The 17035-nt window shown below is 47.2% G+C and overlaps 1 protein-coding gene across 3 annotated transcripts in view; it reads right to left on the bottom strand.

Annotated features, from left to right (window-relative positions):
* Positions 1-17035, bottom strand: part of GRID1 (glutamate ionotropic receptor delta type subunit 1) — a 780146-nt gene that overhangs the window by 593947 nt on the left and 169164 nt on the right. The window lies entirely within an intron of this gene.

Below are 17035 nucleotides of genomic sequence, written 5' to 3' on the forward strand. Positions count from 1 at the left end.
GCCACCCAGGTCGCTGGTTTGTGACAGCTGTATGTGGGGGCGGGGTCAGAGAGGGAGCAATGGCGGCCCTCTCCGCTCACCCTATCTGCCTCACCACTTGCCCCCGCCTGTTTATCTGAGCACAAATGTGCGAGTCCGCTGCCCTGCACCGGGGGCCTGCTTGATCTGTCTCAACACACATCTCTTCACTGGTTTATCTGTGCATAAATTCGCGACCTCAGACAGCCAGCTGCACAGAGCCTTCCCATAGCTACCCCGCACCTGGGATCCGCTCCCTCAGCTGCTTGCACACCACCTGGTCAGGGGGATCATTTTTGCTGGACCAGCTCCGCTGCTGGCTTCGCCCCTCTCACTGGTTTAGCTGAGCCTTTCATTGTTTTCAGACTCCATATTGTTAGATTTTCTGCGTGGTTTGATTACATTTATTGTTGTTAAAACTTTGTTGTTTTTAGATTTGGTTGTGTGAGGAAGCAAAGTATTTCCACCTACACTTCCATCTTGGTGAAAGTCTTTAAAGTCCAAACTTCTAAGATGGCTTTCCAGGCCTTTCATTTTTGCCTGCAAATTCACCTGACTTTAATTCCTATGATTCCCAGTCTCAGAACCTTGGTGCTTTTCTGTGCTCAGGCTGCTCCCCTCCTGAAGCCCCCGCTCTATCCACCCAAATCTCCCTGCCCTTCAGGGTCCAGAGGGCCCCACAGGAAGCCTTCCTGTGACTCAGCCCCATGCCGCCCACCTTTCTTTCAGCATAAAATGTGCCCTTAACTATCCCCTGTTTAGCCACCATGTCCCCCATCACCAGGCAGACAAAAACCCTGAGAGTGGGACATGTGGCCCTAGAATAAAAAGCCCTGGTGCACAGATTTGCTGATTTTCATGGTGTAAGTACTCCCATTGTGACTGATTTCTATGTACCAAAGTGCTGTCACTGAACATGGAAATGGGGAGAGGTGGCCCAGTGGCTCTAGTGAGCCTGTGCACACAGGCTCCAGGGCACCACACACACTCCTCCCCTCACTGCCCCTGTTCCCACAACAAATGTGGGAGCCCGAGGAATCTCACTGTGCCAATGCCTATGCCCTCTACAGTGTTGGAGAGAGGCTGAGGCAGCATGGCACAGCCTGGCCTTCTGGCCAGGCCTCTGACTGCAGTGTCAGTCCCCAAGGCTAGAAAGAGGCCCAAGGTGGACCCCTTGGGAGGAAGGAATGCTTCTCCTGCAGCCCCCTCCCCAGGCCCCAAGGCCTCTCTGACACACCATCCCTATCCTGTAGGTCAGAAATGCATCTGACTTTCAGTCTGATTTCTCCTCCCCTAGTAGTCCATTACCGGAAATCCTCAGGAAATTTTTCACCTTGAGCTGCCCTAGACCCTCCAGTGAAACCTGTACCAACTTAGAAGGAGGCAAATTTACTGATCTTTCCTGGTGACTGTTGGCAAGACTCATAGCTGGCCACAAACTTCATATATCTGTACCTCTGACTTTAATTACCACAGGCACCTGAAGGTTGGTGGTGGTGGTGGTGGTGGTGGTGGTGGTGGTGGTGTGTGTGTGTGTGTATGTGTGTGTGTGTGAGCTTCTGTTACAACTAACCCATTTAATACAATGAGTATTAGCATTAGCTCAGTGCCTCCTCCATGCTCTCAGCTCCCTTAGAGTGGTGGTCCCTTTGGGAGGTCCCAGCCCCACTGGGTGGTCCTGACTCTAGAACCATCTCCATTTGCCCCCTCAACACCAAGTATGCCTTCCTACTACAGTTGTTGGTCTGGGTTGATTCCACTAGACGTTTCACCTCTGCCGAAACGAGTCAGTAGTCCCCCCTGTTAAGTACCTTCCTCTCTGAATCATTAGTACGTCCTATGTAGCCATCATACAGGGAGTCTGGTGTAATGACAGAAGCGGTCAGAAAGGGTGAGTGGTTGACCATAAAGACCTCATGGGCTATCTGAAGGGATCTGAACTCAATCGTTGAAGAGACAGGTTGCCACTGTCAGGCTCTAAGCAGGGCACTGAATATAAGGAACGTGATTTTGTTGGCAAAATAAAGAATGAATGGATGTCATCCAAAAGATATAACATAAAAATTCACATCACACACACCACACCAATCCATGCCCCCCACACACAAGTTCCCAAGTGACTACACTTTTTTCTAATACCCTCAGAAAGCAAAGTGGACAAAAGGTGAAAACAACCCAAATATCCATCAACAGGTAAACAGGTTAATAAAATGTGATACACACACTAGAATATTATTCAGCTACAATGTGGATGAACCTTAAAGACTTTGTGCCATACAATAAGCTAGTAACAAAAGGACAAATCCTGTTTGATCCAACTGATATGAGGTGCCTGGAGTAGTCAAACACACAGAGACAGAAAGTAGAATGATGGTTGCCAGGGGCTAGGGGAAGGGAGTTCATGTTTGATGGGGGCAGAGTTTCAGTTCTGCAAGAAGAAAAGAGTTCTATAGATGGATGGTGGTGATGGGTGAACAATGGTGGGAGTGTACTTAATGCCACTGAATTGTACACTTACAAATAGTTAAAGTGGTAATTTTCATACTGTATATTTTACCTCAATAAAAAATAATAATAAGTGAAAACACAAAGTGGGAAGTTCCCAGCACAGGCAGACTCCAGTACATGTCAAAAGGACTAACAGGTGACACCGACATTTGTGGCAATGCCACAGAGTTGTACGGATCTCCAGCAACAAAATCCTTACCAACCAAACAATGAGAGTGCAGCCTCTGAGTTCTGGCCCGAAAGCTGAGCTCTGTGTGTGTCCCTCTGTGAATGGTGCCTATGAGGGGCCAGAGTGTATGTCAGGAGGGCCTGGAGAATGAGATGCAGAAGGGCATGAAGAGATGGTGGAGCAGCTCCAGGGCCTCATTGTAGTACAGCATCTCCTGATTCCAGGGCCCTGAGGACACCCCCTACCCTCAGCCCCCCACCTCCCTCCCCACCTCACATCAGTCTTTCTCCCAACCCTGGCCCCTCAGCTACTCCTCCTGAGACCTTGGGGTCTCTTCTCACTGCATTCATGTCAGCTAGGTTCAATCCCACCATACAGATGTGGTCTCTTCAGAGCAGGACACACCACAGGGACCACCTCCTTCCTCACCACCTATTTCCTACTACCCTCCTCCACCAAGCTGCAGCTGACTCAACACACATCACTTATTACAAACACTATTACTAACCTAAGGGAACCCCTGCCCCATTTCATCTGGTTCTCTTATTTTGGATTTTGTCCCTAATCACTCTCTTTTTAGCAACATTGACATCCAAGAATTTCTCTTCCTCCAAGCCATAGAAAAAAACAGGGACCAGAACAGGGTCTGTTCACCTCCAAACACATCCCTTCCCACCTGCCTTCTTTTGGTACTGAATACCTCACCACTATCTTCTAGCTCCCTAACTAAAAACAGAGTCCCCTACAACTCATGCAATCCATCACTTTCTAGCAATCCATCCCACAGAAATACTTAGGCACATGCACAAAGCTCTGCATTCAAAGGTGTGCATTATCCCACTATTTAAAATAGCAAACTAGAAACCACCCAAATGGGAAAATGGATGACTAAAGCTCACAGTCTACCCTGTGCAATGTGGTGCAGCAGGTAAGGAGAACAAGGTTGAACTAAGTGGGCCAGCATGAGTTGAAAGGTCCAAAGCAGCTCCAGTGAAAAGCATGGCACAAACTACACATAAGGCATGATCCTCCTTCTGCTTTTGAGAAGCACCACATATGTGAATGTGGATGTCTGCTGATACTTATGACATGGCCAGGAAAGGCCTTCCCTCACCTCTAAAGGAAAGCCAGTGATGGTGAAGGAGAGAAGGCAGCCTCGAAGGCACTTACAGTTGTCATCGTAAATGTCTATGTTATTTATATTTTTTATTGTTGTTCAAGTACAGTTGTCCCCCACTTTCTAACACACCCCTCAGCCCCACCCATCCCTGCCTTCTACCCTCGAACCTACTCCCTTTGGTTTTGTCAATGTGTCTTTTATACACATTCTTTGATTGCCCTTCTCCTAATTTCCCCCATTATTTCCATCCAACCCCCTTTCTGGTTACTGTCAGTTTGCTCTTTATTTCAATGTCTCTGGTATATTTTCCTTGCTTGTTTTGTTGATTAGGTCCCACTTTAATGATTTGATACCCTCTTATTAGGTACCAAAAGAGCATACGGTATTTGTCTTTCACTGCCTGGCTTATTTCACTTAGCATAATGCTCTCCAGTTCCATCCCTGCTGTCACAAAGGGTAGGAGCTCCTTTCTTTCTACCCCCTAGTATTCCATTGTATAAATGCACCATAGTTTTTCAATCTACTCATTTAGTTAATGGGCACTTAGGCTGCTTCCAGCACTTGGCTATTGTAAATGGTGCTGCTATGAACATTGGGGCGCATAGGTGCTTTTGGATGGGTGTTTCAGGATTCCTGGGGTATAATCCCAGCAGTGGGATTGCCGGGTCAATAGGCAGTTCCATTTCTAGTTTTCCGAGGAAATTCCATACTGTTTTCCACAGTGGCTGCACCAGTCTGCATTACATTTTTAAAAACAAGAACATATTCATTTCATATTTTACATAGTAAAAAATAATTTCAAAAAAACTCACAGGTGAAAAAAGCAAAGCGTACTACCTTTCCACATTTCCACATTCCCTAGAACACACAGCATGTCTGCCAGCTGGGCCAGGTGCCCCATGTCTCAGCCCCTAATCCCACACGCCACACTCCAGCCAGGCACCATTTCCTCCAGTTCGCGGAACAGCTCTGCCTCCTCTCTCCACTGCCCTCCCCTCTGCTCAGCCTTCCTCACTCTACCAGGGCTCAACTTGACTCCAAAATGCCTTCCCAGGCTCTTCAGGCAAGCCCAGCTCCCTGCCAAAGCTCAAGGGTCCTCAGAGCAGCCTTCATCATGATCCTCATCCCTGCTCATGGCAGTTACAGCTGGGCCAAAGACGCAGAGACCGAGCCTGCCATGCTCACCTGTAGTTTCCTGGAGCCTCACACAGTACCTGGACCTCAGTGGGTCAGAGGCCTCACTTTGGGGCCAACAAGAAACACCAGAAGAGGAATGCAAAAACTCTGTCACCTCTTTAAAGAAAGCTCTCCAGGGCCACCCTAACCCTGCCGTCCTCTGGGAATGGCAAGGGCCATTACTACAGGATGGGCAAGGCAGTCAGAAGGCCACACTCCACAGTCAGCAAACAATACTCAACTGAGAAACAAAACCACCTCTGCACCTGCTTTAAAGTTGAGCAGGAGTTAGCACCCATTCTGTCGTCCGTCTCCCTGCGTAGATCAGGTCCGTTTACAGAGCTGGAGAAGACTGGGCCCTCTGAGGATCAAACTGCCTGCTATTCCTTCTCGAGGACCCAGAGGGCCCTATAAGCCAGGGATCCCCAACCCCCTGGTTGTGGACTGGTACCCGTCCGGTCCGTGGCATTTTAGGAACTGGGCCGCACAGCAGGAGGTTATCAGTGGGCCAGCAAGCGAAGCTTCTCTCACATTACCTCCTGGGCTCCACTTTCTGTCCCTTCTCCCCAATCACTCCATCTGTGGGAAACCCGCCTTCCACAAAACCAGTCCCTGGTGCCAAAAAGTTGGTGACTGCTGCTGTAAGCCACGGCTTCTTCCCTTTTCACGGGGGTTGCCAAGGATGGTAATCACAGCATCCTTGCCAGCCTCCCAGCCAGGGGAGCCCTGTCTTAATTTTCTGACTGCCACTGTCTTAACCTCTCTGTCTCTCTAAGCCTCCAAAACCTTCTCTGAATGTGTGCAGAAAATAAAGAAATAAGCAAACAGGCAGACCAGCAACCCAAAACAAACCCAAAATCAAAACACAGTGTACCAGGCCTTTGTGGGGACTGGGGGGTGGCAGCCAGCAAGCCCTCACAGGCACACATCCTGTGGCATTGGAGGGGGTGGATTTTGGTCAAGGAATTAGGTAAACAGAGGCCTGGAGAGGAGACAAATGCTCCCCATGGGAACAATGGCCATGTCAGGCATGACCTTCATCTTCTGGTTCTAAGTGGCCTTGTCACCACTCTCAGAGCCTCCCCTGGGAAACGGGGTGGACAGCTGCCTCCACAATCCAAAACATTGGGCTTGTTACAGTGGAGAACTGGCCACACCACATTCAAACAATTTCATCCTCTTCACACCCCCAGTGATGCAAGCAAGGAGGACAGTTCCTTGGAAACTCAGGCTTCCATTCCTGAGTGTCCCACTAAATAGGAGAAGTCCTGCAGGAGGACGGGCCTGATGTCACGGTACATGCCTCACATCAGACCAGGGTGAGCCCTACCATGAGCTTGGACAAATAGGTTACTCAGATGCCCCCAAGTCTGGTGACTAAGCTTCACCCACCCATCCCACTCTCACCTCCCATCACTTCCCAGCTCTTGAAGGAAGTCTCGGCCCTCCCGGCCCTCCTCCCTTGTGAGCATACCACACTGTTTCACACCCTGATGTTCTACACCCAAGCTTCCCCTTACTGGAATTTCCTTCCTCTCCCTCTACTCGACAAAGCTCTCCTTGCTCCCGAAAGTAAGTCAACATCCACCACCTCCAGGGGCAGAGCGGGGCTTTCTGCTTCCGGACTCTCAGGGCAGTTTTATCCAGTACTCGGCCCAGTCAGAGACCAGTCAGCTGCCCTGTCCTGGGTGCCAAGGAGGAAGAAGAAAAATGAAAAAGGGCCTGGGACCTTTGGGAGCTCAGTCGCTCTCAGATCCATCATTTCATTTCATATCAACAACCAAGAACCCCCTGAGGTAGGCATGTTTATATCTCCACTATAAAGTGAGACAACTAAGGAGGATAAAGAACTGTCAGTGTGCCCAGAGGTAAGTTAGAAAAGGGCTGAGGCAGAATGGAATCCAAATCCTCCCACAGGCTCATCCACAAAACCCTGGCACCACTACTGCCACCACATTGTGATATAAACATTTAGTTCATGTTCATTTCTCCAGTGAAGCTGAACTTTCTCAAGGACTGGGCCTGTCTCACCAGGCCCAGGCCCCATATATGCAAGCCCTTCCTCCACACCTGCCAAGGAGGAAGGTATAGACAGAAATCCAGTGGGCTGAGCACACCGGTTCACTGGGAGGAGCGGAGGGCAGAGCTTTGCCTTCAAACATCTTTGGACTCCATAGTAAACATGCATTACTGTTGTAATTAGAAATCTGAAATAAAGGAACAAATGCTTTCTGGAAGAATAAATAGACAATGAAACACCACAAAGTATAGATTCATTCACTCAGTCATCAAATATTTCTTGAGTACTTAATATGTCCCAGGAACTGTTCTAAATGCTGGGTATGCAGCATCATTCAACATAACAGACAAAATCCCTGCCTATGTAGAACTCACATTCTAGCTGAGAGAAGACAAACATGAAGAAAATAAATTGTAATAAACTTGATGAAAAACTAATAAGTCAGAAAAGGGGGCAAGGGTTTCAAGAGAAGACAAGTTCCATTTTTAAATGAGTTGGTGGAAAGAGGCCTCATTGTGAGTGGAATTAAAGCAAAGCCCCACAGATAAGCAAACAGCCTGCAGACACCTGTGGGAAGAGTGTCCCAGGCAGAGGGAACAGCCAGAGGGGAGCAGCTGGAGAAAGGGAGGCAACAGCGGGCAAGGTGTAGAGGCTCCTGCAAGGACAGTGGTGTTACTATAGTGCAGGGTGGAAAGTTTTAGTGGCCACAGTGGTCCTTTGGATTAAAATCTAAGGTTCCCACAGGACACTTCACAGGGAAACATCTTGGGGTCACCCCAGAGGCTTCCTGCCTCCTGAGACCCCAAGGGGAAAAATGTTCCTAAAGGTGATTCAGAGATGCTGTCTGGACACAAACAAGCAAGATCCACAGGCCTTCCCCTCACAGGCCCTGCCCAGTCAAGTCATGCTGAACAACTGGCCAGACAAACCTACTTCCTAGTCCTCCAAAAAGGCTTCTTCAGAGCTCATTGGCATCAGGTGAGATCCCTTTGCAAAAGGCAAAAGAACTTTCAAAGTGCAAGGTTCTCATCCTGCTACTGTGTTCTGATCACATGCATGGCCTGGCTCTGCCAGCAGCCTAGGAGAAGATGCTATGATACCCATCTCAGAGATCAGAAAAAACAAGGCTCTGAAGCACACAAGGCTCACCTGGGATGAAGGAGGAACTGGAACAGGGAATGTAGTTCTTTTTGACATGGAAACTTGTCCTCCTAACCACCCAATGCCACCCCCAAGGAGGGGCCAGACATCACTTGGCAAGGGCTGAGTAGCCACCTCTGGTTAGCGAGCCCATGATCAAAAACTCTCTTCCTGGCTGGAAAGTGCTTCCATCAAAGGGCTTCCCTGGCTCTACCCCCTCCCTGCCTTCCACAAATCCCTGTCCTGCTCCCTCTCTTCTGTCCAGCCACACTCACACCACAGTCCCTGAGAATCCTCATAGGAGCAGAGGAGCGGCTACAGAGATGCTGCCCACGGACTCCAGGCACAGAGCCTGTGGCCACCAGACCAGTGCTGAAGTGACTGGGGTGAGGGGCAAGTGACTGACAATTTTCTCTCTTCAAAAGAAAGTCATTTCTATATGTGGCAATGTTTCGTACCTCAGCTGCAGTGGCAGGTATGCTGGTATGTACATTTGTCTAAACTCATCAAACAGTACACATCTAACAAATGTATTTTATTACATGCCGATTATGCCTCAATAAAGAATGAAGGCACTCTCCTGACACTGCTGGGTCCCATTAGAAAAGAGCCACTGCTTTCCCCTAAAGGAGTGTAGGAGACAGTTTAACTGAGACCCTGAAGAGCACATAATATTTTGCTTCACTAGGGGAGGAGAGGGATCCCATTTGGGCCAATGGTCCTCCCAGATGGGGCCATATCTTGTTAGTGTCCTTGCTGAAAATCTGGTAATTAACAATAAAAGCTGTTTCATCTTGTGTCCAGGAGCCAAAGAGACCTAGAGAATCAACGTCAGCAGGAAGGAAATGTCTTAGGGCCCTCCAAGGGACAGTACAGTGTGACATGGGAAGAGGAAGCACAGAGGTCTGGCAGAGCTCTTCTGCAGCCACGCCAACTCCCTCAGGGCCAGGTGCACAATGGGGCATGTGGCGTGACAAGGCAGAGTGGTCTCACCTTCCAGCCCTTCCTCCATGCCTGCATCAGGCGAGACCTCACATCCCTAGACAGGCTCTGGAATCTGATGGGGGTGGTGACGGAACTTCAGAGTTAATAAACTTTAATCTTCTAGCAAACACTACAATTAACATGCCTGAAGTACAGTTGCTTTGTAATTAAATTGAAGAGCAAAACCCAAAACACTCGTCCCGTAGAGTTATTGTCAAACTTCTTAGTAGGTGTCTTAGCAATTAAACTCACTTACTCATTTGTTCTTGAAAAAGTATTTATTACTTTAATTTAAACTAATGCCATAATTATACCATGTGTTATTAATAAGATCACTCACCAATGAGGTTTAGTCATCTGGCCTGCTTTGCCAGGGGCCAGAAACTAGACATTGTCAGCATGGAACATTAATTAAATAGCATTTGTCCTAATAATTCCCTTTTTCATGGGAGTTTTGCTTCAAGAAAGCTTGGGAGTGAGGTCCAACAGCTGATGGTTACTTGCTGCGAGAACCAGTCAGGCTGTCCCGCTGGGAAGGTGTGATGGCTCACCAGAGCCACCTGTGACCTTGCAGAAAGACTTCAGGGAGACCCAGAGTATCCCCTGCAGGAGAGAGGGCTGACTCCAAGCTCTGTTTCCCCAGGAACCAAGAACACACCAAGACGTGGTGTGGGCCAGAGAACAAGCCACAGTAGAGATGCACCAGCTCGGAGGCCAAGAAAGAAGGGGCAGCAATAAGCGGCCACCAGGCACAGTTCCTAAGTACAAAGTCTTACTGACTACTTAACATATGCCAGGACTGGCAAAGCCCTTTGAGTGCATTAAGTCATTTAATCCACACATAGACCATAGCAGGTAGGGACGACTATTTTATCCCATTTTACAAGTGAGGAGATTGCTGCACAAAAAGATTGAGTGCCTTGCTCAGCATCACACAGCTAGACAGACAGAGCCAGATTCAACCCAGGTGGACTGCTCCTGAGTCCATGCCCCTAACCAGGACAGACAGGCAAACAACAACCCAACCTTTTGTACCATAAGGGTCCTGTGCCCACATCTAGCCCTGTGAAGAAATAATATTGCCACTCCTGGTTCCCACACATAGTTTATTATCAGACTGCTTGCCATGCACCAGACACTCTACCTGTTGCTTTACTCTTGTGACCCAGGAATCCCCATCCCTGTTCCTTAGGCAAGGAGGCCGAAGCTCAGAGAAGTCACCAAAGGCAGTAAGTACGAGAGAGGGGAGGCGGTCTACTATTGTATTAATTCTTGCACTTACTACAAAACTCAAGAGGCATAAAAAATGCAGTGAAAAATCTATCTCCCATCCCTGTCCCAAGTCACTGTGTCTCCCTCCCACACATAACACTTTCTTATACTGTGTGTGTGCTCACATACACGCACGTACAAGCTTGCTTTTGTGAAGAGCAACACCACACCGCTGTTCTTGCACTGCAGTTGTCAGCTAACAGCACCATGTATTGGAATGATTGCCTCTTAGTAGATAAAGAACTACAGTTTTCCATTAAATGTATATAACATAACATACTTAACTAATTTGCTAAAGATGGACATATGGCAATTTCTGCTGTTACCAACAATGCTGCAATAAAACCTTGTGCATTAAAAAAAAAAAAAGAATCTACCTGTGGTGTTTGCTACCCACACCTTTGACCCAAGGACTGGCAATCAGACCTGGCCAGCCCCACACCCTCCAGCCACATGACCTAGAACAAGTCTCTTCGTTTCTCTGAGCCCCTTTTCTCATCTGTAAGACAAGGACCACACAAACACCTGGAAGGGTTTCTGTAAGGATGATGTGAGCTGGTGCAGCTGAAGCACTTGCACTGTGCCCAGCATGGACTAAGGGCTGTAGAGACATGAGCCCCCTCTCACTGACACCTGAGCCTCCTCAGTTTTCTAAGTCACCTGGGTCATCCAGGACATTCAGGCCCTGCCACTGGCTTGAACTTTGGGCCTGGGGTTTGTTCTCAGTCAGATCATGGATCCTCTACCTGTGTCAGTTTCTTCCCTTCCAGGTGCAGCCAGTGAGTCTGGACACAGGCAGTGGAAGGACCAGAATCTTCTGGAGATCAAGACCACCAGGCTCTATGTCTGCCCTCAGGCTCTGGAATGGGCATGAAGAATAGGGCCTAGAGGCATCATCTGAGGTATCACGGGATGGATCCCACAAATATCCAGTGATCCTGAGCTCATCAGTGAGACCCCTAAGGCCTGCCCAGCTATAGCCACTGTCCACAGTACAGCCATATGATCTTTCCCTCTGCCCATTACCCCCACCCAGCCTTGCAGCATGCTCTTCCCTCTGCCTGGGATATTCTTCCTATGCCCCTCCATCCCAGAGCCCTTTGCTTGCCTACCTCCTAATAGTCTTCTAGGCCCTGCTTACACGTCACCATCTCCAGGAAGTTCTCCCTGACCACGTTGCCACAAGCTGTACAATCACTACCAAGAAAAAGATTGGCCCCAAGGCTATAACAGGGAGGGAATGTTGGGCCACAGTTGCAGGGAGAGGTGTCTTAGCATCAGGAGCCAGGTGCACCCTGCATGGGGACCTAACTATGGACACCAAGCCAGAAGGGTAACATCTGCCCTCAGTGCAGCAGGAAAATATCTTTATGACATTTGGGTGGGGAAGAACTTCTTAAACAGACAAGAAAAAGCTAAGCATATAAAAGATGAATAAATTTGACAAGAAAGCAATAAAGAACTTTTGCGTGTTAAGATAGCTAACTGAAAGATCAATACCTAACTTACAAAAAAAGTTCAATTTAAAAATGGGTAAAAATTTTTTAATTAATAGGCATTTCATAAAACAGAAAATAAAAATAGCCCATAAAGACATGAAAAGATGCTCAACCCATCTGTTTTCAGGAAAATGTATATTAAAATCATAGTAATACACCATTTTCACATGAAAATCTTAAAATTCAAATACTACCAGGTGTCGGTGTGCTTGGGGGCTTTGAGAACTCTCATACATCGCAGATGGCAGTATAAAGAGGTAGGATGGAAAACAATTTGGAGTGACCTAATGAAGTGAAACATGCATAAATCCAAAGTCCAGCAATTCTTTTCCTCAGGAGAGACCCTCAAAAAACTCTCACAGGAACACTGAAGACAAATACAAGAATGTTCTTATTAACATTTGTAATAGCAAATACCTGGAAACAACCCACATGCCATAACAGTAAAATACATAACTGAGTCACATGACACTATGCAGCAATCAAAATGATTGAATATACCTACATCATGGCATGAGTGAATCTTAAAATCCTAACAATGAGTGAATAAAGCAAACACAAAAGCATACAGAAGAGTCATTCCACATACTTAAGTTTCACAAACAAACCAACCTAAGCCACATGTATTTTGGTATTTCTTTTTTTTATCCTCTCCCAAAGATATGTTTTATTAACTTTAGAGAGAGAGAAAAATATCAATTGGTTGTCTCCCGTACATGCTCCAACTGGAAGTGAACCCAGAACCATTTAGTGTACAGAACAACACTCCAACCAACCAAACCACCTGTCCTGGGCTGTATTTTGTATTTCTTTATATGACAAACTATAAAGAAAAACAAGAAACTGGTGAGCACATAATCAGGAGAGCAGCTGTCCCTGGGGTAGAGCTCCTTTGTATTGTTCAAACTGGTATGGATCCGTGAGATTTCATTTTATTGTCATTCTCTTAACTTAACATATATATTGTAATCATGTGCAGCTTTTAAGTTTTCGAAATAATTTTAGAACTAGTGCAAATAGACAATGGCAGTGAGCTTATGTTTCTGTGGAGTTCTAGCAGCTGACAGATCCCAGGCCAGCCAGCTAGCCCAGAGGCAGAGGTGGAGACTCCAGGAGAAAAGAGATCTGGGGCCCTGACTTCACAGCCCAGCCTTGTGCAACTTCATCCAAATCACTCCGCTCATCTTTTTCTTCCTCTAAAATGAGTGTGTAGCCAAATAATTAAAATGTACATTGTAGGAAGTTGGTGAATATTTGTTGAATGAATGAGTCAATGATTTCTAAAATCCTATCGCAACTCCACCACTCATCCAAAAGTATTCACTAGGAAGGAATTATGGCTGCAGCTCCTAGCACAGCCCCCCACCAACACACAAATGGATATCCCAGAATTTTCAGTGGCAAGTCAGAGTTCTCTGTTCTGCTCACTCCAACTTTTGGTATTTTAATGTTACAGATTTTCTCTCCCAAATGTCAGCTTCTCTTTTATTTTTCCTTTCACTGTTGTAACAAGCATACATATATTTTCAAGAAAATCTTACCAAATGGCACATCTTGCGTTTTGTAAACCACATACATACAAACCCCTCTCACCACTCTGCCAAGTTCTGTTTCAGGACCCACTGCTTTGCTTCTCTGACCCTTGACTCCTCACTTAAATGGCCAGTCCTGAGGCTCTACCCAGGGCAGGACATTCTTGGGTTTAAAGGAAGGCTGAAAGCAAGTGAGGAAAAGGGGCCTTGCCCAGTAAGGTTGGGACCTTACTCATGACATGCACTAAACTGACATCAGCCTAGCTCATGCCAAGTCAATTCCAAACCACCACCCTCCTCCTTGGCATCAACTCTGCCTGACTGGAACAGGATAGGAAAGTTGGAGCTTAGCAAGCTCTAAATTACAGAAATAGGATGGTGCCTTGACCAAGTAGAGGAGCATTACAGTAAAAAAGAACCTCTCTGAGACCTGCGTTCCTCATTTGTAAAATGCAGCAATTAGCCCACCCAAGGGAGTCAATCAAGTGTCTTAAATGAAATAATACATGTAAAAACATTTGCAGATCAGCATCCCAAAAATTTCCTATATCCTCAAACCACTTCTGTTTGACTTTGGAAGGAATTATACAATCTTCAGAGTCAATCTGACTTTCATTGGGCTTATCTGCAGCTAGTGCTGTAGTGGTAGGGAAAGGAGTTCTGAAGACCCCATTTGGGCATATCAGCAATGTAAATCCTCCCAAGGCCCTCAGACAGGCCAATGCCAGCCATATCGAGGGAGACCCAGACCCTGCACTCTTGGAATAAATGTGCTGCGTCAGAGAGCATGTGGATTTCCACCTCCTGGGATCACCTAGCACAAGAATAGGGAAACAGGCCAGAGGCTGGGCTGTGAGTGAGGGACAGAGCCAGGACAAGCAGTGAGGCAGGAGGTTAAAGTTTTATAGTAGAGAATGTCTGGAGGCAAAACCTTGGCCTCCAACTTTGTCAAATCAGCATGGCCGATGACCATGGTAGGAAAAGGCAGGAGGTCCAGCACAGAATCCAGTGAAAGAGCTTTGGCCTCCAAAAAGTCTGTAAGTCCAATGGGTCAGCACCCTGGACAGCGGTGTTCAAATTACGTCAGGTTTGCACGACCCACCTCCTAGATCAGAATCAGCAAGCATGTCAGATTCTTGCTAGTCCCTCCCCTGTACAATGGAGGCCTCACAGAGCAATCAGCACTTTCCATTTACTGCCCACAAATAGCCTCACATTCAAGAATGAACCAACTGCCTGCTGTGGTCCACCAGAGGAGAGCTATTGGTCACCCTGCATATTTATGGAATTACTGATAAAGGCCAGTCTGTTTGAAAACTTACTTCAACCTCACCAAAAGTTTCAACAGTGTAGGTGTTTGAAGACAGGGGCACACACACCTTTTATTTTGACTGGAGGTTCTGGGTGAAAGAAGAAAGGAGAGGCATAGGAGAGAGTGTCTGAGAATGAACATCTGTTACCTAACCCATCTCCCTACCTCAGAAGTCAGACTATCCACCCAGTGCCCTTGTATTTCCCCATATTTCTACTTCGTCTTGTGCTAAAATTTTTTGAAAGTTCCATGCCCTCTGTATGATTTGGTTCACTCACACAAGGACAATTTCTTAGGGCTTACTCTGTGCCAGGCCCCACACTAAGCAACAGGGACACAGTGGTGAATAGCACATAGCCCACTTCTCTGAGGCTAACAGCCTGGAACAGGAGCACAGTGTTCATCAAAGATCAGCCCTCAGGAGTATGTTAGGGCCACCTGAGGGCAGACCACGGGAAGGAGACATGTGCCTATGGGAGCATGTAACCATGGAGCCAGATGCACAAGAAAGGGAGGAGGCTTGGACAGGCAGAGGTCAGGGCACCATTCCTTGAGGACTTGTCTGGAGTTGAATGTGGGTTAGGGGCATAATAAGAAGAAAACACAGAGTCTGAGCATGTGTCACTCAGTCCGCAAGAATTACAGAAGCCAATTCGATTCCCAGTCAGGGCACATGTCTGGGTTACAGACCAGGTCCCCAGTAGGGGGTGCTCAAGAGGCAACCACACATTGATGTTTCTCTCCCTCTCTCCTTTCCCCTAAACAAATAAATAAATAAAATCTTTAAAACAAAAGAATTACAGGAGTCCAGACAGGATGGGCAGGCTAGACAGCTGGTCCCTACCTCCTGTGGTTAAGGTTCCTACCAAAACCATCTCGAAGCCTTAGGGAGAACCAGGGCTTGAAGAGTTTCTGTAGGTCAGAGCAAAAGGGGAACAAAGATGCCAGGAGAAATAAGGTAGGAAGGGTCCATAGACAGTGGACCTCAGCATCCTCCAACCCTGCCACATTCACACCTACCCACACAGAGCTGGCCCAACGGTGGGGTTGAGCCACCAACACTAAGAATTCTCAGAGGAAGGCTGGTCCCAACGGATGCCCTGAGGGCTACACAGGGCTCTGACATGTCTCCAATTTCTCCCAGGGCCAGAGACTAAGAGGAGGTGGGAGGGAGAGGCCAGGTCCTGGACATAGTCCAGTCCCAGAGCCCAGAGTCTCAGGCTGCCCTGCCCCCATCACTGCCTCATGTTTATTTCAGCACAGTAACTGTTCCTTCAATTCCTCCTGGTAGTCTCCAACAGTATATTTGCTCAAGAACTGAGGAAAACACTCCAGTCCTAGAGCAGCGGAGTATTTAGGCAAATGCAAACATATACTGGATTCTTTTCTTAGTTACATTCTTGGCAAAGGAATTATTTCACCAAGAGACAAAGTAGGACTTTCAAGGGTTCACTCACTCCATCCCGGCCCTAACTATGGGGCTGCCAACCTTCAACAGCCCCCATCCCCTTTAAAGGCACATAATGGGTGGCCATGGCTATTAAAAGGTAGCAGAGCAGATCCTCGTGAGGAAACCACTCTGCATCCTGACTGTGGGGCCCCATGAATCCATACATAATAAAACAGCACACAAGTGAATACACATACCCAACTGCATATAAACTGGGGGAAAGGAAAAAGGTCTATGGATAGTGTCAATGTCAAATACTCCTTCTGATATTGTATGACAGTTGTGCATAATGCTGCACTGGGGAAGCTGGATGAAGGCCACATGGGATCTCTCTGTGTTATCCCTCATAATTGTATGTGAATCTTTATCTCAAAATAAAGTTTTTTTTTTAAATGCATAATGTGAAAACCACCTTATCTTAGAACTAGGACTGGTCTGTTTTTACAGAGCAGTCATAAGAACACCTAAAGCTATTTCTTTATAGCGCATTTTTCCAGTTTTCTAACAAGCAAATTATGATTTTTTTCATATGGCAGGTATTCAAAGAATCTATGTCCAACCCTTCCCAGTGTCCCCAGATCCACACAACCCCACCCTGGCTCTATGACACTAGGGGTGTCCCTCCCCCTGACACTGGTTTGAGACCAGAAAACTAAGGGCTGATTAGGTTGGACAGAGGAAGGAGCTGAGAAGGCTGGGCAACCTTCCAGTGTAAGAGGCAATCTTTGGAGAGGGGGCTTCCCAGAGGACCCATGCTCGCTGTTCTCCCGCACCGCCTGCCTGCAGTCTTCGGATCCCTGCCAGCAGTTTATTAATATTTTATTGAAATCTCTAA

Source organism: Artibeus jamaicensis, unplaced genomic scaffold (assembly GCF_021234435.1).
Source record: "Artibeus jamaicensis isolate MK-2021 breed Jamaican fruit bat unplaced genomic scaffold, CSHL_Jam_final contig_332, whole genome shotgun sequence".
NCBI classification, from domain to species: Eukaryota; Metazoa; Chordata; class Mammalia; order Chiroptera; family Phyllostomidae; genus Artibeus; species Artibeus jamaicensis.